This window comes from Orbicella faveolata, unplaced genomic scaffold (genome assembly GCF_042242905.1).
Source record: "Orbicella faveolata isolate gen_17 unplaced genomic scaffold, um_ofav_v1 contig_25, whole genome shotgun sequence".
Classification (NCBI taxonomy): domain Eukaryota; kingdom Metazoa; phylum Cnidaria; class Anthozoa; order Scleractinia; family Merulinidae; genus Orbicella; species Orbicella faveolata.
Window position 1 is genome coordinate 17,567,154 of NW_028301553.1, and position 26,037 is coordinate 17,593,190.

General features: G+C 39.3%; 1 pseudogene across 1 annotated transcript; it reads left to right on the forward strand.

Annotated features, from left to right (window-relative positions):
- The first annotated feature begins 3,397 nt into the window (after positions 1-3,397).
- On the forward strand, positions 3,398-24,584 carry LOC110052217 (scavenger receptor cysteine-rich domain superfamily protein-like; annotated as a pseudogene). The gene is made up of 12 exons (XR_016208507.1): positions 3,398-3,585; positions 5,680-5,721; positions 5,958-6,290; positions 7,304-7,615; positions 10,708-11,034; positions 11,900-12,211; positions 17,650-17,677; positions 17,867-17,883; positions 18,057-18,347; positions 18,433-18,434; positions 18,784-19,099; positions 24,140-24,584. The product of XR_016208507.1 is annotated as a scavenger receptor cysteine-rich domain superfamily protein-like (transcript).
- The last annotated feature ends 1,453 nt before the right edge of the window (positions 24,585-26,037 follow it).

Consider the following 26,037-nt stretch of genomic DNA (forward strand, 5'->3'; position numbering starts at 1 on the left):
TCAGATATAAAGATTAGTTTGATCGAGGTTTTGAAGATTTTTTTCATTTCCTCAGTTTTTCCATTGCCGAGGCGAGACTGGTGTCGATCTACAAATCAAACGAGGCAGGAGCAGTAAAGTCAGTAAATTGAACTAATTGATGGCAGCTTCTTATGCGTCTGTTCCATATAAACAGGATTATGCGAACTCAGTTCATCGATCTGGCCCTTCTACAATTATAACCGTGTTAAAACTACGTTTATCTTGGGTGTGGTACTCCTAAATTTGGGAACTGGAAGGAAGAATATGATAAAGTCCTCTTGGCAACTATGGACCAAATCATAGGGCGTGGTGCACTTGCAAGGCTCGTCTACCCCAGTCGCAAAAGCGTGACGAAGATGCGCGAGCCTACCCTTTGAAATAACAATGAAGCAAGGCTGATTACCACGTAGGAAACTTAACGCGACAACGATATGATAGAGTCCAAACTGAAAGCAAAGAATTCCAACCGTGGACAGCTGTGTCGATCTGATTGGATCTCGTCTGTACGGTGTAACAGCAAAAAAAAAAATAGAACAACCAGCACGAAGGCCGATTCTTTACTAATTGAACTTGGTAATGGCTTCAGATGAAAACTCGAATCCAAATGTTCCTTTCGTATTGGTCAACGTCACATACACAACGAATGACTGTGAACAATAGGCAAAATCCGCAATACCATGTTGTCGCGATAAGAAAATTGCGGACAGACAAAAACTGTCCTTTAGCATCCAAGCCGAAAGCTATCACCATATGGTTACATTTTCCGAAGCCTGCGAGTTGAAACTACGCTTCCTGGAAAGTTTTACTTTGGATGTACGCTTTTGCGAAATTTTTTGAGTGAGTTGGTCCAATCAAATGTAATTTTGGCCCCGTCAGGTTGTCAAGTGTATCCAGTGAAAGTCTTTTTCTCCTTTTCAATATTTAGGTAAGAGTAAACGAAAAGTCAACGTTAAATCAAAAGACCCTCAACCTCCGGACTATCTCGTGTGACATTAACGGTGAAGTGTCGATTGAGCATGTCACGGAGAGCAGAGGGGTCATATTTGACCATATTACCGCTAAATTAACCGCAAACTGGCGATGTAAATCAGTCTTGTTGATATATATGAAATACAGGAGATGACAAATTCCTTGACAGTACTCACGTGATCAAATAAGCATCATGTGACCTTCTTGCACGTCTGTTGAAATCCTATCCACAAAACAGCCCCATAAAGCAATGACCGTGAGCGTGCCAATGAAGGTGACGAACAGTAGGAGAGAGACGGGCGACAGCCGCTTTCGGCCCGTGTAATGATAAAGTTTGAACGGAGGATTTCGTGACGCTTCAAATGGGATATGAGAGCAGAGACCGATACAACGTAGGATGATTTTTTTAAGGTGCACAATATTTTGGCTGGCCAAACCGCGTTCTTCGCGTACAATGGGATAACCCTAACACCAAATCTTATCTTACTACAGCCGTAGAAGATTTCCTCTCCTCTGTCAACTACACTGTTAACGACACACTGCTGGTCACATGCTGTGTGTTTAACTGCGATGATCAGTCTTCATATCTTTCTCCACAGTTTAAATATATGACTTTCATATATTCACTTGTATTCTTCACAATCTACAGGTATATTACGAACTCACAATGTGACCAGCTCCCAGTTGGCTTGATAGCTCAGTTGGTAGAGCACTGCACCGGTATCGCAGAGGTCATGGGTTCGAATCCCGTTCAGGCCTGAATTTTTTTCAGGCTTTAATTTCACAACTACTTAAATTGTGTGTATAACTGCGATGATCAGTCTTCGTATATAGACCCAGTCTCTAAGGTCGGGGAAGCTTTTCTAATTTTAAAAAGGGAGCGCCGTTCATCCTTACGATTTTAACTTTTGCGAAGTAATATATGTTCTTCCTGCGATGATAATAATCGGCGAAACACTCGCCTTCGGGCTGGAGAATTTCTTCTCAACTCAAAGGATGTAGAAGGCCACGATTGGTGGTAGTTTTATTGAGGTGTCTTTGGCCGACAAACATAAAAAAGTAACAAAGTGATCATGTTAATGTACTAGTATACCTGGGCATACTTCTATGGTTGTTTTTCAAGTCAAGGCACCGTTCGACTCATCAAGCTTAACCAGAACTGAACCAGAACTTATTAAACTGGAATCGATTTACTCAACAGAGTATTCACTTCCATGTATTCACCCACCAACACATGTAATATATTACAAAGCTTGAAGTTAATGACTCGAATATAACTTCCTGTTTTTCTTAAACAAGATGCGCCGAGACATACACAAGTGTCGAATATAAAATTTGAGATACTGACCCTGCACGGTATCGTATCACGTCAGCGGTTAGTCGAGCAGCAATACATCAGGTGACTTGCATTTGCTGATATACGTTCATCACGGGGGTAACTCGTAAATTCATTTGTAAATTTTTACGATCACTAAATTTGCAATGTTTAAATGTTTCCTTTCCTTAACATTCATGCACCGTGAAAACCTAAAATACTCACTGTGAGAAGAACAACACCCTCTATTGCATAGGAAATTGTTGGGCGCAATATAACCCTGCAAGTACTAACTTGTCTGGAAAGAACGAATTATCTATGTTGACTTGCTATTGTTTAAGACAGGCACACGTCTCCGATTTTGGGTTGTCCGTTCAATCCTAACCTCTACAGGGCCGCTTCGATTCAGACCTTTTTTAGGACAGAGTACTCACATAAAATGAAATTATGTCCCATGGTCGGGCAATCAGGCCAAAAACAATACCCGTTATACCCTGTCGGGTGGCATGTCTCCCTGTAGACAACATGGCTTTATTAAGAAATACAAAAATATATGGGCTCATTATAGTTTAAACCCTTTTGGAGCTTTTTTTGCAGCTACATTGTAACAAATAAACAAATTACACTATACAGACCAAACAAACAAACAAACTAACAGATATATGAATCTATCACCTCTGCTGTTTCGACATAGCTTATTTTTCCAAGTTTTGCACGTTCACCGGCCAGTACCGAAAATTAATTTACAGGAAGTAACTCACTACAGCATGATATTTAATTTACGATTTAAATATTCTATGAGGTCATTTTTGTGGTTGATACGAACGCAGGCTAAATTAAAATGTTGTCGATTTGCTCAAAGGATAGTGCTCAATATGACTTTAGTAAGTCAATTTACCAGATAAGCTTCACCTGAAATGTTTCCACGGGGTAATTTTCCATCTTTTTTGTCCACATGGTTAGTAAATACCTACTGAATGAGTCCAACATGTACGCAGTTAAAAAATAATAATAATAAATTATCTCTTTTGAGGGAGCCGCAGTCTGTCATTTCTGCCAATGACGTTACCGAAACTGATTCACGGTAAAGGACTGGGAAAAGTTATAACGAGATCAGTAAAGCGAGATAAGGCCACTTACACACAGAACACGCACAGAGTGTCGGTGATTCTTTGTGAATCCAGAAAATACTAATACTAACCGAGCAGTTGAGGCAGAGTGTTAGACGGTTTCACTGAAGGCGATGACTGTAGTCACAATTGTCATCTTTCTTGTGGGAGGTAAAAACTAGCTAATCCTGTGTTGTAACATATCCATGCAGAATTGAATCCAGAGTTTGGGGAAGGGGGAGTATTGAGTTTCTCAGCAAATGTTTTTTTCTTAAAACTGAAAGGGCGTGGAAAGTCATAATCGATTGTAGTTTTGTTCGTGGAGATTCTGGCCGGACCAACAGCAATAAACTGATTGAGTTAACGTATTAGTTTACAAAAGGCATATTTCATGGAATTCAGTGTTTCACTGCTCTCGTTTTCTGTAAAGGCACGGTACGGCTGATCAAGTGTGGATTTAACGAAAGCGTTAAAAGAACTGACAAACAACTGATCGCGATTTACTCGGCAAATGATGTAGCTTCCATCATTAACCCACTAGCACAATTGATAAGTTACAAGGCTTGAGATGTCTCGAATATAGCTCTCTATTTTTCTCAAACAAAAATGCGACGAGCGACAAGCAGGTACCAAATATAAAATTTGGGATATTGCCTCTACACGACATCTTATTACGTCAACTGTCGGCCGAGCAGCAATATAATCAGGGTTGATATTTCAAATATCAAATATCCAAATATCCAAATATCAATACATAAAAATGGGCAGGTAACTAAATTTGCAATGTTGAAGCGGTTGTTTTTGTTGCTCATCCACAGGGAACCTTAATGAACCACAGTGAAAAAAAATCGAATATTGGGGATATGGCGCTGTTTTTGTATAATTACACGAATAAGGAAGCGCTAAATGGTGGAAGATAATTCTATATTATATAACAAATGAATTATTTTTTGCAGCCGAATAGGTTCTTTTATTGTTCATCTCTCCTTATACGGGTAGCCTACTGGAAGAAAGGAAGAGTCTTCTTCTTCCTTCCCCTTTTTCCTCGCGTCTTTTGCCTCCCTACCCCCTTCCCCTTCTCCCTTTTAAGCCTGCAACGCAGGCTATATACGGGAACCAGGCCTCCCGCTTATTGGTCAGCCGCTTCGACACCAGTGTCCCTCATCTCCCTCTCCCTCCCTCAGTTAAGGGCTCATTAAGCGATTTACACGCACGCTCGCGCGCGTTGCCAAGGAGGTGAAATTTCACTTCCGGTTACTTACGTCAGCCTGAACGCAGAAAATAAAAATAACTCAATAACTTCCAAATTCGCTCACATTTTAGATGTTTTTCTTTGTGTTTCACAAAATGCAGAGTAAAAAAAGTACACGCAAAGACAAAATAAGAGAAAGACAGAAAAACAAGAGCAATATGAAGAGAAAAACTAACTCCGTGTGGCTTTGTTTGATCTTACCGAAGTGTGCTGGAAGTGTAAATTGCGCACGCGCTGATAGGGTAACTTCCAATATATATCGGGCGCACTTCCGGTTTCTTTAAATGCTAAAGGAAACGCGGTTTTCCCTTAAATCCAGCCTTTTTTGACGGATTTCGATTAAAGACAACGTTGGAAACAGCTATGCATTCCTTTTTCAAAATCATGCTTTTTTCAGAAAATAACGAACCTTTTAATATTTTGAAATTCTCTCAAAATCTGACCCTTTAGAAATGAAACAAAATCTATGCATAGCGTAATGGGGATTTAAATTAAAATATTAAATCAATGAAAAAAATTCCGATAAAGTAATTTGCCTGGGAGCCTTTGCGTTTTTTCAGTATTAGTCACATGACCATGGGCGTGGCCTGATGACGTCATCACTAGTGTTGCTGACCATGAAAAAGTTAAAACACATGAAAATGACGAGGTTATATGAGAATAAATTTTCCCTACAACGGTTCGAAAAGATCGCTTAATGGGCCCTTAAACAAACGAAACCATAACCGTAACGGTGCATGGATATCTGATCTTAATTAGCATAGATTTTGATGAATTTATTTTTCCGTTTTCTCTTTAGTTTTAATTTCGATTGGGAAGATATATCAAACACTCAAGACAGTGTTTGACCACATTTCCAATACCTCGAAGTTCGTCAAAAATACTCCGCTACGCATCGTATTTTTAACTCTCCTCTCGGTGTTTTGAGATGTGATCAAACACGGTATTTCGTGTTTGATATACTACATATGTTGCAAGCTGATGACATGACTCAATTGTGTTCTCTCTTTCAGCAGTCCTGTTTCAGCTGAAGACAACAGCCGCAAATTTTGATGGTAAATCAGCTAATGTGCAAACGTAAACAACGTTTAAAAACAATATATATGCTATTTTAAAAATTTTGCAATAAGTAAGAAAATTATTTTCTTTTAATTCAGTTTTACTCTCAATTCACGCTGTAGCAAAGTCAATTTGACGTTGTATGTGCTACTCTGTTGTACGAATAATTTTACCAATTCTTGTCGGAGCAATGTGTCAATTCAAACTTTTGACATTTTAATATACATAATAGTTCGGTTGGTTGGCGATCCAACTCCGCCCTTCTCGTATGGCCGTGTTGAAGTACTGATCAATGGAACCTGGGGCACATTCTGTAGTAGCGCTTTGCGATGGAATCTACAGAACGCACACGTAATTTGTCGTCAGCTGGGATTTGATGGAGCTGTCACAGCGTCCTCCAGTGGTGGGTTTGGTGAAGGAACAGGAAGTAAATGGGCAAACAATTTACAGTGTTTAGGTAACGAAACTTCAATATCTGAATGCAAGCACAACAAATGGATGTCAGTCAGGTCTTGTGGCTTTGCACAGGCACACAGTGCAAACAGCGCCATGTGTAAACAGCCAGGTAAATGCAAAACCTCTCCTTTGAGAATTAGATCACCTGATTTACTTTGATGACTATAAAATGAGGACTCTTCATATAATACATAGGTTTAGCGTTTTTACAGTGTAAAAACACTAATCCTTTCATTATTCTATTCTCTCATTCCACAGTCACTAAAAATTTTTAAAAAATGCCAAGTGGTCACGGTTTGAATGTGTTTACTGTATATTGGACCAGATACTTATTCCGCAGTTCACATTTGTGAATTTCAAATATTCTGTTCCATGAAGTTCTTTCACGGATATCATACGAATCCACAAAAAGACCAGCTCTCAGTTGGCTTGACAGCTCAGTTGGTAGAGCACTGCACCGGTATCGCAGAGTAATGGATCTCGTTAAAGTTTGACTTTATCACAACTACTTAACTTGTGAATTTAACTGCGACGACGTTTCTTTTCATCAGAAGACAACTTTACTTTATCATTAGCAACAAAAGCACGTTATGGGTTCAACCACAGGGAGCATACAATATAGTTGAGAAGTATAAGAGAGCAATAGAGCAGTGAAAATAATAAATGGGTTGCCTGTAATTCTTCGTTTCTTGATATCTTATCTCATGCCAACTTACAGAAAACATCGTTATCCACACGTCCTACGTAGCAAAAGGGATAATCAAGGAAATTTTTGCAAAAATTCAATCGGATCTGGTCAAAAGCGGCTTTTGCTTCGCACGACAAGCGAATATCGGTCTTCTCTGTAAGTTGGCGTGAAAGTATGAAAACATTTAATTCCGCCCCTTTTCACTTCTCAATTTGCTCTTTATCTCCTTGTCGACTATATTGCACCCCTTCCGTGGTAATTTACTTAAGTAGTATAAGTTTTAAGAGGTATATTTCAGAGAAGGCTACCTTGCAAGAAATATCACAGTTAAACAGTTTTCTTTCAGAAACAGCTAGGACGTTATTTTCTTTTTCTGATTATTAATGAAGATATGCTTTAAATTATCCTTTGAGTAACCCAGTTTATCCCTGCAGTGCGCCTGATAGGAGGAACATCTCCTAATGGAGGCCTGGTGCAAGTGTATTACAACAGGACCTGGCAATGGGTCTGCGGTGTACACTGGGACAAACAAGATGCTGATGTGGTTTGTCGTTGGCTGGGATACTCGAACTCCTCTGAAATTTACACCAACACGACTCAAGTAGGAGACAATGATACAACATGGATAAACAACGTCCAGTGTACCGGAAATGAAGACTCGCTATTTTCCTGTGTTCACGGTGAATGGAGAAACAGCAGCTGTGCAAATAACAGAACGGCTGCCGTGGTGTGCAGTGGACCTGAAGGTGTGTAGCTAAAAGCTACGTTACGATAAGTCCAAATAAACTTATGCCACAGTTGAATGCATAATAAATTTAATGACTTTAGATCTGCACGTCAACAACAACAACTTTAGACTGTTTACAGCCCTCTATTTTCTCATATTTTTATTCGATCGTTGAACGCGCTGATAGAATCGCGAAAGAACTGGACGTCGGCGCAAAACGGAAGACTTGACAGGGTATGGGGTGGGGACAGTTTCGCGTGCATTGATAAAAAGAGAGGCTTTGAACAGTCTACAACAACTTTATGTGTTCCCAGCATTTACATTTTTAGTTTGACTGATATTTAAAACAAACCGAAAAAATGAACGTCATGAAATTCTAGGTGTTACAGTGAGACCCGGAAGATGGACTCTTCGGAAAATTGGGTGAAGATTTGCAGTACACTTCTTAAAATCCTGACCTCATTTAGACCAAAATATGTGATTTTCCCTATCCTTACCTAACCTTTAAACTCGTTACCAAGAGAAGATTAAAGTACTTATCTTGATCTTCTCTTGTTGCTACCTATCTCAGACCAGAGACCCGTTTCTTGAAGGTCTCAAAAAGTTTTCGCACCCGAAAAGCCGTATAGCAAAATCTCAAACCTTATGACTTCAGAGCTGTTTTATGCACGTATTCTTAATATAAACAGAGGTTCTCTTCATACAAGAAGTTTCAGGCATATACACTGCTCTGTCTTTAAATGACGATTAAAGGTTACCGTATACCGTATATAGGGGTGTCTCGCGTGCAAGCGATGTAGCGCGTTTAGTTTAAACTGTAGATACCTATACCCCATATCAAATTAAAGCTTATAGAGCTGGCTATCAAACTATACCAAGAATTTTGAAATAAAATGAATTGTCGAATTTTCACGACCACTAAATGCGAGCACCCGAAACACCCTTTCGAAAGCTACAAGTCAAAGCGAATTTTGCTTTTCGCCAATTTAATTTTTTTTCCCTCGGTTTCAGGACCCAAAGCGCTTAAAAAACGTGTCTGCATTTTTGCATATTCAATTGCGCTAAAACGTTACAGAACATTTCGTAATAGGATTAAAAAAATGTGGAGTCATCGTACAAAAATCGCTCTCGAAGAAAAATTACTTCGAAATTAACAATTCGCAGACACGTTTTGTAGCTTATATGTTAAACTAGCTACTGTCCAAATTTGAGGGCAGTTGAACAAATTCCCTTTGAGTTATAACTCTTTAAAGTGTCTGCTTCAAGCGAAAAAATTTATTCGAGAAAACAGCACTAAGAAAAATCTTCTGCTTCGTAAACAACCTCCGCCCACAAACGCCTTCAACTGGGTTCTCAGATAACTGAATCAATCAGTGCAGGGAAAGTTTACTACCGTCAACCTCCTGGTGAAATTTACGCGCGAATCTCCGAAAAACCTTTGTGTTTCGATTTGCGCTCAAGGCGCCGAAGGCGGAGAGATAACTTTTCTGTGGCTCGGTTTTTCTTAAAGCTGATCTGGCAAAATGGGGAAGACTAAAAAGGATACGAACGCTGGAGTGGCTGAGGGAAGAAAACAAACAAAAGAAAGCGCGGCGGAGCAACTGTATGTGGTCAACTGTGCATGGATAATATTTCAAATGGTCTCAATGAGTCCGACGATTCTTCGATATCGGACTGATCAGAAGAGTCTCTGTCGACATCCTTGTTATTGCTGTCAAGTTCCGAAATTTTTACAGGACCTTTCTTTTCTCTTACCACGAAGTTTTTGCCCGCCTTATACGATAGCTATAGCTTCATCCGCGTGGCGAACTTTCGGTTCTTCACTCATTGATGTATTTTCATTCGTTCTTCGCTGTTTTTTCTTTTTCGAACTGGTCCATGTTTTTAACGTGGTCTATGTTTACTTATAACTTAATAGAGTTACACCTAATACCAAAAATGTTTGGTGGTCACAACAACAGTGCTGATCAACTGAGTAGTCAATTCATGACATCCATACAGGTAATTCCCGCGAAAATCGTCTCGGTTGATTGCGTACGAGCCATAGGGCTGTCAATCAAGAGGTAAACTTTTACTTCCGACGAAAACGTAAAGCCGCCATTTCTCCGCCAGTATTTAGCCTTTTTCATTTTTTTATCTTCAGAAATTAGAGATTATTGTTCGACCACTACTTTGACCCAAAAATCCAAATTTGAAGAAAATTGCCGACCTGAAGGTATACTGTAACCATAAATATAAATGGCTTTGCGGGCCCGAAAAGATTCCAGGGCTTTCGTGAAACGGGCCCCCGATCCTGCTCAAAAACTGCTTCTATTTGTATGGACATTTAATGAAGGGCTCTAAATTCATGACGGTATTTATATCACATTTTCAAGAGATGAATTTGAACAATGATAAGAGAAATATTTCCCCCTGACAATAATACCTAATTGCTGACGAGAGTGCAGAGACCATACCTTATATATTTTAAATTAAAACGGCTAAAGAAACCATACATTTTGGCGCTGCGTTTTCGTTTAGAAAAGTTTGAGTTTTGAAAAAAAATGAGTAAGGTCACCGGTAGGCTCAAGATTATCGTGAAATACTTTTTTTTACTTTTTAATCGATCAAGGTACACAATTTGACTTGAAAATTTTTGCGTTGATCTCTTATTTTTACGTTCTGAAAGTCAAACATCTACATAGATCAAAACCAACCCATACAATTTGTTTACTTTGGGCCGTTTACAATTCTGTAATGCGTTTATCCTCGACCTCACCCACTTTTATACGCGACGTTTGTATACTGTACTCAAGCTATATACATGTAGACTATATACAGAGAAGTGATTATTTCTAACTTTAAGTAATTAAGATCTCCTCAATTTCAAGTAGAAAGCAAAATACAGTATGCAACAAGAACTTTAATTAATTACACTGATGCAAAAGTAAATAGGCACAAAGAACTAAAAGTTAGGATATGCGGATTCTGAAATGAAACCAAAATGTCCGTGATGTGTATTAAGTCATACCTCTAAATCAGTCTAAACTATGTTTCATCATCATTATTATAGGGGTTGTATTTACGTATCAAACGCGGAATTTAAAGTATTTCATTATCTTTTTTTAACAGTTCGGTTGATTGGTAGCGTACGTGACGTATACCGAGGTCGTGTTGAAGTCTTGTACAATGGAGTCTGGGGAAGAATGTGTTTTTCGGGGGAATGGACAATAACAGAATCTAACGTGGTTTGTCGGCAGCTTGGATACGATGGTGCTTTGTCAGAAACTTACAATGGAGGAGGGTTTGATGTGGAAGCCGGAGTTATAGTGTTCACTAATGTAGAATGCGTAGGAAATGAGAACTCGATATTGAACTGTGCTTCGAGATTCAGACAGTAGGACGTGGCCAGATCTTGTCAGTACGGTGATAATGCTGGAGTCATGTGTAATCCACCAGGTAAGAAAATGACAGGTTATTTACATTTTACTTATTTACTTATTTATTTATCTTTTAATGAGGGGTGGTTTCAAAATAAATAACAATGGGTGTGGCGACAGTTTCTTCAGCGGCATGTCAACAGTTCCTTTAGGAATCGCAGTATCAGCAAAAATCTACATAAAGTTTAACTAATTGACATCAGTTTTTCTTGCGTCTGTCCTGTTATTGATCACGCATTTCGTCATAACATTGTCAAAGTAGATGTGGATCTACGAGGCCACAGCGGAGTGGATCTGCAGACTACTTTGACAAAGTTATGACGAAATTCATGATCAATATCAATAACGGGACAGACGCATGAAAAACGGACGTCAATTTGTTTTTACAATAAATTATCTCATAAATTGCAAATTCGTGTGTCTGTCCGCTTATTGACAATGGAAATTAGCCAATGAGCGCTCGCAAACTCCGCAGTTATTGTAAAATAACTTTTGACAAATCCTTCACAAATTAACGCTAATGATAAGTTGATCCGAATGTATTATTATAAAATATCTTGCCAGTCATTGTGCGCTGAAATTACGCTTGCGATCATGAAAACTCGTCAAAATTACGCTGCTATATCGTCAACAATGTATGTTTAGTTATGCTGGATATGCTGTCCTGTGTGGAGCACACAGAAATATAACTTGGCTTTTCCACAGTGCGCACGTGGAAAATAACGAGTTTGATAAGATATTGCATCTTTCAAAATCATGAAAAATAAAATTGCCCTTTCCTATTTTTGCGTTCTTTTGATCTTGACAAACTTTGATCACTACTCGAAAACTTATTATCCGACTTATTTTTATTACATTTAAATTCACTTTAACTCTCTCTGCAGTTCGGCTGATTCAAGGGCTTTCTGCCAGGGAAGGCCTTGTTCAAGTTTACCTCAATAACACCTGGGTGTGGGTCTGTGATCAGCAATGGGACAAACAAGACGCTGATGTGGTTTGCAGAGAGCTGGGTTACACAGGCGCGCCTGTACTTTTCAGTGGTTCAGCTAATGTGCAAGGAAATGACACTTTACGGATTAACAGTGTCCAGTGTATTGGAAATGAAAGATCGTTTGCTTTTTGTGCTCATGGTGGGTGGACAAATGGAAGCTGTGTAATCGGTCAGAACGCTGGTGTGGTTTGCAATGGACCAGAAGGTATTAGCTGAATTTAAAACAGTGAATTCCAATCGATACTACATCACATATAATAACAATAACAATAACGATGACAATGACAATGACAGTGACAGTGACAATGACGATGACGATGACGATGACGATGACGACGACGACGATGATGATGATGATGATGATGATAATGATAATGATAATAATAAGAAAGTATTAATACTAGGAGAAAGCCATAAAGGATTGCCATAAAAATTTTAGTCTATAATATTTTGAAGCCCTTCAGAAGGGCTGGGCTTAAGCTAGCACACTTAGAACTAGGTTTGGGAGATTGTCTAGTGTTTCATCTTCATTAAAAAGATTAGCAATGAAAAGTAATTGTGGAAAGCCTATAGCTAATGATAGCTAATGATAACCTTTTAAAAATTGTAAATAATTGAATTGCATTTGTCAATTGTCAGTTTTCTAAACATCTTGCAATTTCGGAAGGAGGGCAGTGGTTATTAGAGGGACGGGCTTAACTGAGATGGAGATTTAATAGGGCTTTTAAGATATTTCTCTATAATATCAATATATTGATCTTACGCACTTTTTTGAGGATCGTCCTCTAGGCGACATAGTAAAAAACTGGAGCTATAAAATTTACCTGTATCTTATCGAAGCTCTGGTAAATAAGCCTTATATAAACCGAGACCTCACGGGAACGCACGTCACACTGTGTAATGATAAACGGACACCCCCTCCGTACTACACGGCCATTGGTTGATAACAAGTACTGTACATAATGCCTGATCTTAAGAATGGCTGACTGTTAGGATCGAGAAACGCCGGTCAACGTCCCATTTGACAAATCGCTCATATTTTGCCCAAAGATACCCTTAGGTGACCTAATTCTAAAAATCATATTTAAAGGTTCCAGCCAATTTTTATGTTTCAGAAATTCGCGAAAATTTGAAAGCGCGGTCAAAGTGCGGTTTTTCGTGTAATAAAATGACCGAAATAAGGTGCGATGACGAAGCGCTGCTTAAGCCTTAAAATAAACTCAATTGACTTCAAACTTCACACAAATGTGGAACAACCACTCTAATTTATTCCTCGCCTTAAACTAATCTCAGATATGTTGATATAGTAGTTTTCCGAACCATTTTAAAAACAGCTATGAAGCGTGTGAAAAATAACGGCAAAATATAGGTCATGTTTAACAGCATAAAAATGCGTCTGGTACCTCACTTTCCGATTATTTTACTTTACAGCCTTAAAATATCATTATTAAAGATATACCATGCCAAGTTTCATGCTCGAACTCGCAGTATTTCCCTTTGAGAAAAACGAAAATCTAGGTCAATGTGTTGGGCGCAAATAACACAATAATTATGCACGAACCAGAGACAAATCAATTTCAATGGCGAAAGTAAAAGACTATCATTAATTAGAATCCCGTTAATTCACTGCGATCAGTAGAAACATAATGTCCACTGCATAAAAACTGTTTTTAGACGTTTTTGAACCATTGCGCGTTAACTTTGTTTAACTTCCTGTCCGCCGTCATGTCTAGTTTGTCATCGCGTGTATTTCCTTAATGTAAACAACACGTGAATGGTTGTTATAACAAACGCAAGAGATTTCCTGGAACCTTAATGTTTTCGATTCCCCACAACACTTTAAGTTCGTTAAGACACAATAATGGGTCAACTTGGAATGCTGTTTAGCATCAAGGACGTTAAAGGACTGTAGATTAATCGAGTTGAAATATCTTGAAGCAAATCAAAATCGCGCCCTTATTCTAATTTGGTAAACAGCCGATCTCCGTTCAAGTTCAAGAAGTCGAGAGGTTAATCCGCTACAATGTATTACCGCTACAACAACACAATCAAACCGAGATCATCAAAAGTGTAAGTTTAAAAGTGTAAGTTTAAAAGTGTAGTGGCAAGTTCCAAATAAATTTCGCCTATATAAATTGGAAACAAGGAGTGAAAAGGTCTGACTCGAAACAAATAAACAAAATATTAATACGACTAATTTAACCCGATAATGTTGCAGAAAACATACCTAAAAGCCGTCGATTCCTCTCAATACCCCTCCGCATTGCCTTAAAGAGCCCAAGCTTTCCGCTGTAAGAACCAGGGGCCTCATGAATCTGTATTTATTACATCGGCAACCATGCTGCGTGGTTGATATTCGAGACTCAGTAAAAGTAGTCAGACAACCGTACGAGCAGCCCAGTCACGCTTTCACTGCTCTTGCGCAAATTTCCAACATTTCGCAATTTACATAAACCGACTACAAGTTTAAAGTAGTGACAGTAGATTGAAATGCGCTTTTTAAAGCTGTCCTCTCGAGGAACAATTATTTCTTGTTTTTGAATGGCTCTTAGTTGTAGCTACAGTCGGGGAGGGGGGGAGAGGGTATTCCCGGAAATTTCGGGTATCTGTATGCCGTGGAAGATTAAGTGGTCTCCAGCTCTTAACGCCAACACTGAAACACTAGATGATTCTCGAAGTGTCACAGGGATCACTAAGCTAAATAATTTTGAGTGTAGTTCCGCTGAGTCAATTACCTGTTGGCGCGCATATTGCATTGACCGTGGACAGGTGGAAAAACAGTTAAACCGGAAAAGCCTGTTGCACATTGTAATTTAGCGTTGTCCAACACGCAGTCGGTCTTGTTGTAATGTTAATCGTATGTGAGAGAATCTCAAGTTTTCTTTCGACACATACTGGGGTGACATACTACTAGATGGGCGTGGCCGGGAGCCACGAGTCAAGTCAGTCAACTCGCCATGCTTAACCGAGAAGAGTGATAAAGAAGAAGAAGAGATTCGTGTCTTTTATAGGCTGCCTACTTTAGAGAGACACTTGTCGCTGGAGAAGTGTACTCAGTCCCTGAAGAGCTATTCCCTTATGGACTTAGCCAAAATGTGCTACAAACCCTGCTTGGAGCAGGCGTTGGCGCTTAACTCAAAGCCACAATAGGTCACCAGGAAGCCCTTATTGCTTTAAAAAAGGTTTGGGCTCTCAGGGCAGTCAGTGACAAGCAGCAATCGTATCTTATGGCAAAATGCCGCATTGGTCAAACGACAGGCCGAAAGCTTGACGGCGAAATGGTGGCGCGGGAATGCGCAGTGCCCGGGATCCTTATAATATTCGTCTTTTTCAGGTGCTAGTTTTTCTCTTACCTAAGTGCCGCAATGCGCCAAAGTGATCCTGATGAGATGCATGTTCAGGCATCTGAAGAGGAGAGAAATTTTAGTCTGGCAAAGGAAGTTGTAGAAATACTCCAGCTCCAGCATCCTTTGGTACACGACCAGCAAGACTCCAGTGCCTTGGCGATGGAGGGTGACCTAAAGAACCTGAAACTGTCTATGCTACCGTGCGGGTGCGAAGACATGGGATTAGATATACCTCTCCCACTCGTGCGCGGAAAAGCTCCATACTCGGCGCTTATGAAGTATTTTACTAACAACTGCACTTGGCGGAAGTATTCTTAGGAACTGTCGGTGTTTGGCTTCTTCGGTATTTAGCAAACACCTCTTGCGGGGGGGGGGGGGGGGGCGGGAGGGGGAGGATCGTTAAATTTTTGTACAGAAGGGGAGTGAGTAGAGGAGGAAGACACTTTAGAGGAAAAACTAACGGCCGAATTGTCTCAACCTCGTTCCCAGGGTCTCTCATCTCACCGCCCCCTGGAGCGAGCTCAGCATCAGTTCATTAGAATAACACAGAGGCCTATTAGGGTAAAGGGTAGGGACAATCTGCAGTCCTTCCACTAGTGGCTCACTATCACTCTTCTCGGTTAAGCATGGCGAGTTGACTGACTTGACTCGTGGCTCCCGGCCACGCCCATCTAGTAGTATGTCACCCCAGTATGTGTCGAAAGAAAACTTGAGATTCTCTCACATACGATTAACATTACAACAAGACCGACTGCGTGTTGGACAACGCTAAATTACAATGTGCAACAGGCTTTTCCGGTTTAACTGTTTTTCCACCTGTCCACGGTCAATGCAATATGCGCGCCAACAGGTAATTGACTCAGCGGAGCTACACTCAAAATTATTTAGCTTAGTGATCCCTGTGACACTTCGAGAATCATCTAGTGTTTCAGTGTTGGCGTTAAGAGCTGGAGACCACTTAATCTTCCACGGCATACAGATACCCGAAATTTCCGGGAATACCCTCTCCCCCCCTCCCCGACTGTAGCTACAACTAAGAGCCATTCAAAAACAAGAAATAATTGTTCCTCGAGAGGACAGCTTTAAAAAGCGCATTTCAATCTACTGTCACTACTTTAAACTTGTAGTCGGTTTATGTAAATTGCGAAATGTTGGAAATTTGCGCAAGAGCAGTGAAAGCGTGACTGGGCTGCTCGTACGGTTGTCTGACTACTTTTACTGAGTCTCGAATATCAACCACGCAGCATGGTTGCCGATGTAATAAATACAGATTCATGAGGCCCCTGGTTCTTACAGCGGAAAGCTTGGGCTCTTTAAGGCAATGCGGAGGGGTATTGAGGGGAATCGACGGCTTTTAGGTATGTTTTCTGCAACATTATCGGGTTAAATTAGTCGTATTAATATTTTGTTTATTTGTTTCGAGTCAGACCTTTTCACTCCTTGTTTCCAATTTATATAGGCGAAATTTATTTGGAACTTGCCACTACACTTTTAAACTTACACTTTTAAACTTACACTTTTGATGATCTCGGTTTGATTGTGTTGTTGTAGCGGTAATACATTGTAGCGGATTAACCTCTCGACTTCTTGAACTTGAACGGAGATCGGCTGTTTACCAAATTAGAATAAGGGCGCGATTTTGATTTGCTTCAAGATATTTCAACTCGATTAATCTACAGTCCTTTAACGTCTTTGATGCTAAACAGCATTCCAAGTTGACCCATTATTGTGTCTTAACGAACTTAAAGTGTTGTGGGGAATCGAAAACATTAAGGTTCCAGGAAATCTCTTGGGTTTGTTATGACAACCTTCACGTGTTGTTTACACTAAGGAAATACACGCGATGACAAATTAGACATGACGGCGGACAGGAAGTTAAACAAAGTTAACGCGCAATGGTTCAAAAACGTCTAAAAACAGTTTTTATGCAGTGGACATTATGTTTCTACTGATCGCAGTGAATTAACGGGATTCTAATTAATGATAGTCTTTTACTTTCGCCATTGAAATTGATTTGTCTCTGGTTCGTGCATAATTATTGTGTTATTTGCGCCCAACACATTGACCTAGATTTTCGTTTTTCTCAAAGGGAAATACTGCGAGTTCGAGCATGAAACTTGGCATGGTATATCTTTAATAATGATATTTTAAGGCTGTAAAGTAAAATAATCGGAAAGTGAGGTACCAGACGCATTTTTATGCTGTTAAACATGACCTATATTTTGCCGTTATTTTTCACACGCTTCATAGCTGTTTTTAAAATGGTTCGGAAAACTACTATATCAACATACCTGAGATTAGTTTAAAGCGAAGAATAAATTAGAGTGGTTGTTCCACATTTGTGTGAAGTTTGAAGTCAATTGAGTTTATTTTAAGGCTTAAGCAGCGCTTCGTCATCGCACCTTATTTCGGTCATTTTATTACACGAAAAACCGCACTTTGACCCCGCTTTCAAATTTTCGCGAATTTCTGAAACATAAAAATTGGCTGGAACCTTTAAATATGATTTTTAGAATTAGGTCACCTAAGGGTATCTTTGGGCAAAATATGAGCGATTTGTCAAACGGGACGTTGACCGGCGTTTCTCGATCCTAACAGTCAGCCATTCTTAATTACCAGAGAAATCATGTCAAGATAATAACTTGTGTTCCTTTCCTTGCAGTCCGGCTCACCCACAGAGACCAGTTCAGTTGGCAACTGAAGTGCAAGTACTGTTCAGAGGATTCTGGGGGTCAGTTTGCAGTGACTTCTGGGACCTACAAGACGCGAACGTAGTTTGTCATCAGCTTGGTCACGAAGGCGCCTTAGCAGCTCCTGTTTATCATGAACCATATGGAGAAATTAGAACTGAACAAATATGTCTGGGATTTATGGAATGTATCGGGAACGAAAGCTCAGTTCTGTATTGCGCACATGACGAATGGAAAGTTTCTTCTGAACAACGTGAAACAAGTTTTGGCACTGGCCAAAGCATTGCAATTTGTACTCCTAAAGGTTTGTCTTTCGTATTACATAAAAAACATATGCTACTTGCAATTGAGGAATGTTCAACTCTTCTAGTAATAATAATTATGGTCAGTTGTTAAAAAGGCGTCATAATCTTTTCATTTATAATTTTATGCTGCCTTTCGGTTGATGTTTAACCTCAATAAGATTTAAGTATCGTTTGACCAATTCCCTCTTTGGCAAGCGCCTGCAGGGAATCGATCGTGGTAGTTGTTTTCACCAAAACAAATATTCAGTCCAAAATAATGAATACACAACTACCATGATTCCCTGCAGGCATGACTCACAAAGGGAATTGGTCATTGTAGATGGATGCAGAGATTGAACATAATTTAATGGCATTTTAATTTAGTGTTAATGATAATTTTCAATTTAATGGAAAATACTGTTTTACTCTTTACATAATATATGATTACAATTGCAGTGAATTGTTGGAGCTCCAGCTTCGCCGCCAGAAGGTGTAGTACAAGTGTTTTATAACAACACCTGGGGCTGGGTTTGTGATGAACAGTGGGATAAACAAAACGCTGATGTGGTTTGTAGAGAGTTAGGTCTCACCAACTCGTCTGTAACACAGATCGTTCCAGCTAGTAACCAGGAACATGGAACGATATGGACAAACAACGTGCAGTGTGTTGGAAACGAGAGTTCGCTCTTTTCATGTCCCCATGACGGATGGAAACTGAATGGTAGCTATGGAAATAATCAAAGAGCTGGTTTGGTTTGCAGTGGATGTGATGGTGAGATACTTTGTTATCGTTCAGTCACCATGGAGGGTATACAGTAAAGAAGAGTAATAGTAAAATGCTCTTGCTTCAGCTTACCAATCTAGTAATGTAGCAACTTTTAATGCCTAGAGAGCCACACCCTAGCTCGTGGAAGCACGTGAGGAAATGGGAAGATCAGGAAAAAAAATTAGAGGGATTTACAGGAGCCTTGAACGGCGATATTATTCTTTGCTTGTTAACTGTTTGGCATTAAGGGCACCTGCCTGTGTGCTATGTATCGATTTAAGAGTGCCTGCCCGTAAAAATCAGACAAATTGTTAATTTCGCGGCAAGGGTCGAAAATTCGATTTCGCTCATATTCTTATAGTAGATAGGCTAGGGCATGACAAAAACTACTGGATAGTTTTTTTGGCAAAATGTCCTTTTATTTCAACGAAATATGCAAATTACCAAATTCCGTTAAAATCGTCATTTGACGCACCATTTTATTAAGCAAGTTTGAGAGCCTCGCATGCAAAACCACATCATTCTTCCGTCTTTAAAACACTCAAATATTTTTGTGCAATGTTTAAATGTGTACCGGGTTGATATTAGGGAATGTTGCGTTGTCTTTTTGGGTGCAAAATAATTAAATTTCGAAGACATGTACAGTATTTCATTTACTTAAAAGTACTTCGTGAATATAATTAATTTTCACCATGTGCGAAACCTTCAAATGGATCAAGCTTCTGGTGGTTGAATCGCAGAAGGATGGTCTACAGATTCCTGTAAAAATTTCTTTGGGCAAATGATTGTGAGCGACGCGAGAACTTTTCAAAGTACGTCAAAAATGCAAATATTCGACCATCCGTCGTCAAATTTCAATTTACGGGTTAGACGTACATTTTAGCATGCGCCACATGACTTGACCTATGTTAAGGTTACGGTATACCTTCAGGGGTGTCTCACGTCCAAGCGATGTAGCGCGTCCGGTTTAAGCTGTAGATACCTAAACCCCTATATCAAATTAAAGCTTATAGAGCTGGCTATCAAACCATACCAAAAATTTTGAAATAAAATGAAGTGCCGATTTTTTCACGGCCACTAAATGCGAGCGTCCTAATCACCTTTTGGAAGCTACAAGTCAAAGCGAATTTTGTTTTTCGCCAATTTATTTTTTTCCTCGGTTTCAGGACAAAAAGCGCTAAAAAAGTGTGTCTGCGTTTTGCCATATTCAATTGCAGTAAAAAGTTACAGAACATTTTCAAAATAGGATTTAAAAAATGTGAAGTGACCGTACAAAAATTGCTCTCGGAGAAAAAATATTTCGAAATAAACAATTCGCAGACACGTTTTTGGTTTTTATATGTTAATCTAGCTACTGTCCAAATTTGAGGGCAATCAAACAAATCCCCTTTGAGTTGTAACTCTTTAAAGTGTCTGCTTCAAGCGAAAAAATTTATTCGAGAAAACAGCGCTAAGAAAAATCTCTTGCTTCGCAAACAAACTCCGCCCACAAACGCCTTCAACTGGGTTCTCAGATCACTGAGCCAATCAGCGCTTGGAAAAATTACTACCATTAACTCGCGGTGAAATTTACGCGTGAATCTCGAAAAAACCCTTGTGTTTCGCAATGCGCTCAAGGCGGAGAGATAATTTTTCTGTAGCTCGGTTTTTCTTGAAGCTGGTCTGGCAAAATGGGGAAGACGAAAAAGGATACGAACGCTAGAGTGGCTGGGCGACGAGAACAAACTGAACAAAAGAAAGCGCGGCGGAGCAAATGTGCATGGATAATATTCCAATGGATCTCAATGAGTTGGGCGATTCATCGGTATCGGACTCAACAAAAGAGTCAATGTACACGTCGCTGTTATAGCTGTCGAGTTCCCAAACTTTTACAGAATCTTTCTCTACTCTTGACTCGATCTTTTTGCCCGCTTGATACGATAGTTATAGCTTCATCCGTGAGGCCAACTTTCGCTTCTTCACTCATTGATGTGTTTTCATTCGTTCTTCGCTTTTTCGAACTGGTAAACAGAGTTTTCCGTGGTCCATGTTTACTTATAACTTAATAGAATTACATCTAATACGAAAAATGCTTGGATCTGAGTAGCCAGCCAATTCGTGGTATCCATATATTCCCGCGAAAGTAGTCTCGGTTGATTGCGTACACGTTATAGGGCTGTCAATCAAGAGGGAACTTTTACTTCCGGCCGTAACGTAAAACCTCCATTTCTCCGCCAATATTGAGTTTTTTCAATTTTGTTTTCAGAAATTAGAGATTACTCTTCGACCATTACTTTGAACCAAAAATCAAATTTGAAGAAAATTGCCGATCTGAAGGTATACTGTAACCTTAAGTTGAAATAGACACAGAGCTGATAATTTCGAAATGTTCTAACCTTATTTGCTGTAAAAGGCAGGTCCAAAGCCGATTTGACGTGTTTCTAGTCGATCTCTCACCATTCGTCATACATAAAGCAGAAGTTTGCTTTTGTTTACACAAGGTTAACGTCCGATGTACATCGCCTACTGTCAACCTATTATTGGTCGAATACTATGAATCTGTGGCCATCTTTCTGCGCATATGAACATCACTGCATCTAAGTCTAAAACGGCCGAGTCATTTGTAGATAGTTGCTGGCTTTGCGCTGCGCCAAAATATTGCGTTTGATCGATTGCTGACCATTGCTGATAAGCGTGTCGGCGTAGCACAATCTTACAGCCGTTATTGTTCGTCACGCAATGCTGTCACGGCATATGATCTATTTTGTATAGAGTACTCTCAGGATAAGTGAAACAATTTAATCATTGTTCATCTGTTTTTTCATATATATAATGATATATGTGTATATTTATGTAATCGTATTCTATAGTGTACGTGGCCTCGGTCCAAATCACGTTTGTTGTACGTTCTGATGTTTCAGAAAACAGCTGATAAAGCTAGTGCCTATACTCACTAGAATTTTAAGAAAATCGCCATAAACGAATTATAGATCAATGAAGCAAGAACTAGCTGAAATAAAAATAGGAAATCACAACGTGTCTAATTCGTGAGAAAAACAGACTAAATTTAATTTCTAAATACGTGAGTAAATAGCCCTGGCCATGCCATTTTATTTGGCGTATTTTGTTTGCTTAGTGGCGAGGCATTGGTATGTAACAGAAAATAGAGGACTGTTGTCAATACAGTCCAAAATTATCGTCGGTAAAATATTGTAAATAAAACACCTATTGACTGGTTACCTCCGCGGCCATCATTTGGTCATTCCGATAAGGGTTTCATTATTGTCTTTACCCCTATTAAGCGGCCACCCAAAATTTAAGAACTTTGTTTTGGAAAGGGCGATGGCAGATAAGATTCTGAAATTGAAGGTGCATGACGAGTGATAATTCAAACACACGTCTATCATGGTTGTCTTGAATTGACTCCATGTTCACCAAGAAATTTATAGCCCGATAGTGAAAAATTAAATATTCAAGGTACACTAACCTCTCTTTAAGCGGCTAGCCCCATTAAGCGGTCGCCACCTATTTCCCGAGGGTAGCCCACTGTATTACATGTAAACCAAAAATAATTGCATAGCGCGAAAAGACCGAGGTATGAGTTTGGCGTTACAGTATTACGCAGGGGCATGTAGGTAGCGCTGGTCGAGTAAAAGATAGCAACAGGAGCAATGGTAAATTATTCATTCTTTTCATTTCTTAATTTAATCCCTTCCTACTCAACACGATTGTGTGCTCCCGGTGATTCCAAGCCTTACGGAGCCTTACGTATTAGGATAGAAATTGTCCCACCCCTTCCCCCTAAAATGGGTTGACAGCATTGCGTGACGAACAAGGAACCGCTGCAAGCAAGGATTCAAGCCATCAAACCATGATGATCAAACGTAATATTTTGGTGTAGTGCAAAGCAAGCAACTATCTACAAATGACTTAGCCGTTTTTGACTTAGATGCAGTGGTGATCATATGTGTCGAAAGAGGGTCGCAGATTCATGGTATTCGATCGTTAAATAAGTTGACAGTTAATGGCGATGTACATCGGATCGAATCGTACCATAGTTAATGGAGGGGACTGAGTCCCCTCCACTAACTATGATCGGACGTTATGTAAACAAAAGCAAACTTCGGCTTTATGTACGACGAATGGTGAGAGAAACACGTCAAATCGGCTTTGGACCTGCCTTTTACAGCAAATGAGGTTAGAACATTTCGAAATTATCGGCTCTGTGTCTATTTCAACTTAACGCAGGTCAAGTCATGTGGCGCATGCTAAAATATACGTCTAACCGTAAATTGAAATTTGACGACGGATGGTCGAATATTTGCATTTTTAACGTACTTTGAAAAGCTCTCGCGTCGCTCACAATCATTTGCCCAAAGAAATTTTTACAGGAATCTGTAGACCATCCTTCTGCGATTCAACCACCAGAAGCTTGATCCATTTGAAGGTTTCGCACATGGTGAAAATTAATTATATTCACGAAGTACTTTTAGGTGAATGAAATACATGTCTTCGAAATTTAATTATTTTGCACCCAAAAAGACAACGGTACATTTCCTAAAATCAACCCAGTACACATTTAAACATTGCACAAAAATATTTGAGTGTTTTAAAGACGGAAGACTGATGCGGTTTTGCATGCAAGGCTCTCAAACTTGCTTAATAAAATGGTGCGTTAAATGACGATTTTAACGGAATTTAGTAATTGGCCTATTTCTTTGAAATAAAAGGATATTTTGCCAAAAAAAATATCCAGTAATTTTTGTCGTGCCCTAGCCTATCTATCATAAAAATATGAGCGAAATCGAATTTTCGACCCTTGCCGAGTTATTACCCATTTTTATGGACAGGGACTCTTAAGTGATTGGTGTTTAACTCATGATTTAATCGAAACATTTTTCAGCTAGGCGCTTGAAATTCAAAGCGTTTACAACGACTGGGCAGTTTCTTGATACCATGATTATAGCATCATGATTAAGAGTGGTTACAACGACCCATCAAAATCTAAGTGCTGGAAACTGTTTAGAGCCACCTAATATGAAATTGTTTTTGCTTTTCATCTAACAGTTAGGTTGGTTTCTGGATATGACAGATCTGTAACTTCACAGCGGGGCATTGTTGAAGTGTTCCCATGGCAACCAAATGCTTCCAAATATGGGTGTAGAACAAATATAAAAATACTGTAGTTGTAGTCAGGCATAGTAATAAAATCTTAAAAGTTGTTGTCACTGACTTAAAAATCTTAAAATAGACGTTTCGGCTAACATACTATAACCTTCTTCAGTGATGAAATGAATGTTAACGGCGTCTAAATGTAAATGAGATGTTTATAAGAATGTGAGGAACTCGCTAGGGATTAATTTAGCATTTTGTAAATGTCTGGAATATGCGCGTGGTCATTAATTGAGTTCGGTTCGCGAATGGAATGCCACGCTTCCAAGAACAATCTACGCGACCACAAGGGATAGAGGTCTATGACCTTGACATTATTAAAATCAAATTCTAATTTTAAGATTTTTTTGTTTTTATTTAGTAGAACAAATATATCCTAAAGTATTTAACTTAATCCAATTTTGCTCCATAGGATCATAGTTTACATCCCAAAGACAGTATGTGCCAAATTTCACAGCAATTGGTCATATATTAAAGAAAAAAATAGGTAGGGGCAGATGCCTACAACCGGAAAAAGGCAAATTTGAGAAAAATGCTGTTAAGAGCTTCTGCCTGAGAGACCGGGACAGACTTGGAAATGAAGGTCGGCCGATTTCGCTTAAAATTGGTACACAAAGTCGTTATGTGGACTTATGTAATATGCCAAAGTTTTAGGTTCAACAACCATTTTTTAGCCGAGTTCTGGATATCAGCCCCTCAGGGGTGCCCAGAGGCTGATTTTTAGTGTAATTTTGGCCACTTTTCATTCTCTCTTTTAGCAACGTACAATTAATTTCAGACAAAACCAAAACCATATTTGTAACGCCTTATCCTTAGGCTTCTATGGGTAAAAACATTAGCTCAAGAGAATTTTTCGTTAGTCTGTGGCTGTGATCACAACTTAGTCCTATTTGAAGCATATGGGGAGCAACCAGAAATGGCCTGTTTTTCAGACCACATATTTTCCATGCCCGTGTTTTATATCGTGAAGTCTCAGTATCCCTGCAAAGTTCAGCCCTTAGTTTAGTAATACCAAGAAAAAAATACTAAGGTTGACGCTTTTTTACCAAGAAAAAACTTACGAGAAGATGACTAACCAGGCCACTTCCGGTTTAAGTTTCAACAAAGCGTGTCTGTAAAAATCAGCCATTTGATTTCGATAAATACCTTTTTTTCTTCTAAGTCGGGAATTAGAGACGCTGAAGTTAATTCTAACCGAAAAGACTTACCGTTAATCAGAAATTTTCATGTGATTTTTTTAGGAACGATCAGATTTTGGTCCGGCAACGGTTATAAATTTTGTGGAAGAAGTCTTGAAAATTACGGATAATAGAGTCGCTGGACTTCTTTTCTGAAGAAAAACAACTTATCAGTCACTCTAAATGCAATCACAACGTCTCTCATGACACCACTTGAAAACCGCTTTGAACCTCGAAAAAATTTCGAATATATTTATAGCTAATTGTAAAATTAAATGCAGTCTCACTATTCCAGTCTATACGCAAGGTGTCTGGATAAATTCACTTACTATGAATGCTTACCTGGCTACAGGTTTAGAGGCACGCCCCTTTCTTATAATCCATTAAAAGTGAAGCAACATTAAAAACCTTAGCCCCAGTGAGAAATTGATCGTGAGTGCATCGCTGCGAGTAATGAAAATTCAGGTTGAGACGAGGTCACGACACGGCAACTTATCTGAAGTTTGCTGGCTATGACTGTCTTGGAATTCAGTTTTTACTCGTCTAGATTTGTCTCCTTGATACTGCAGAGAATGATCAGGTATAGAACTTGCATGAGAACCTAAAGAACGAATG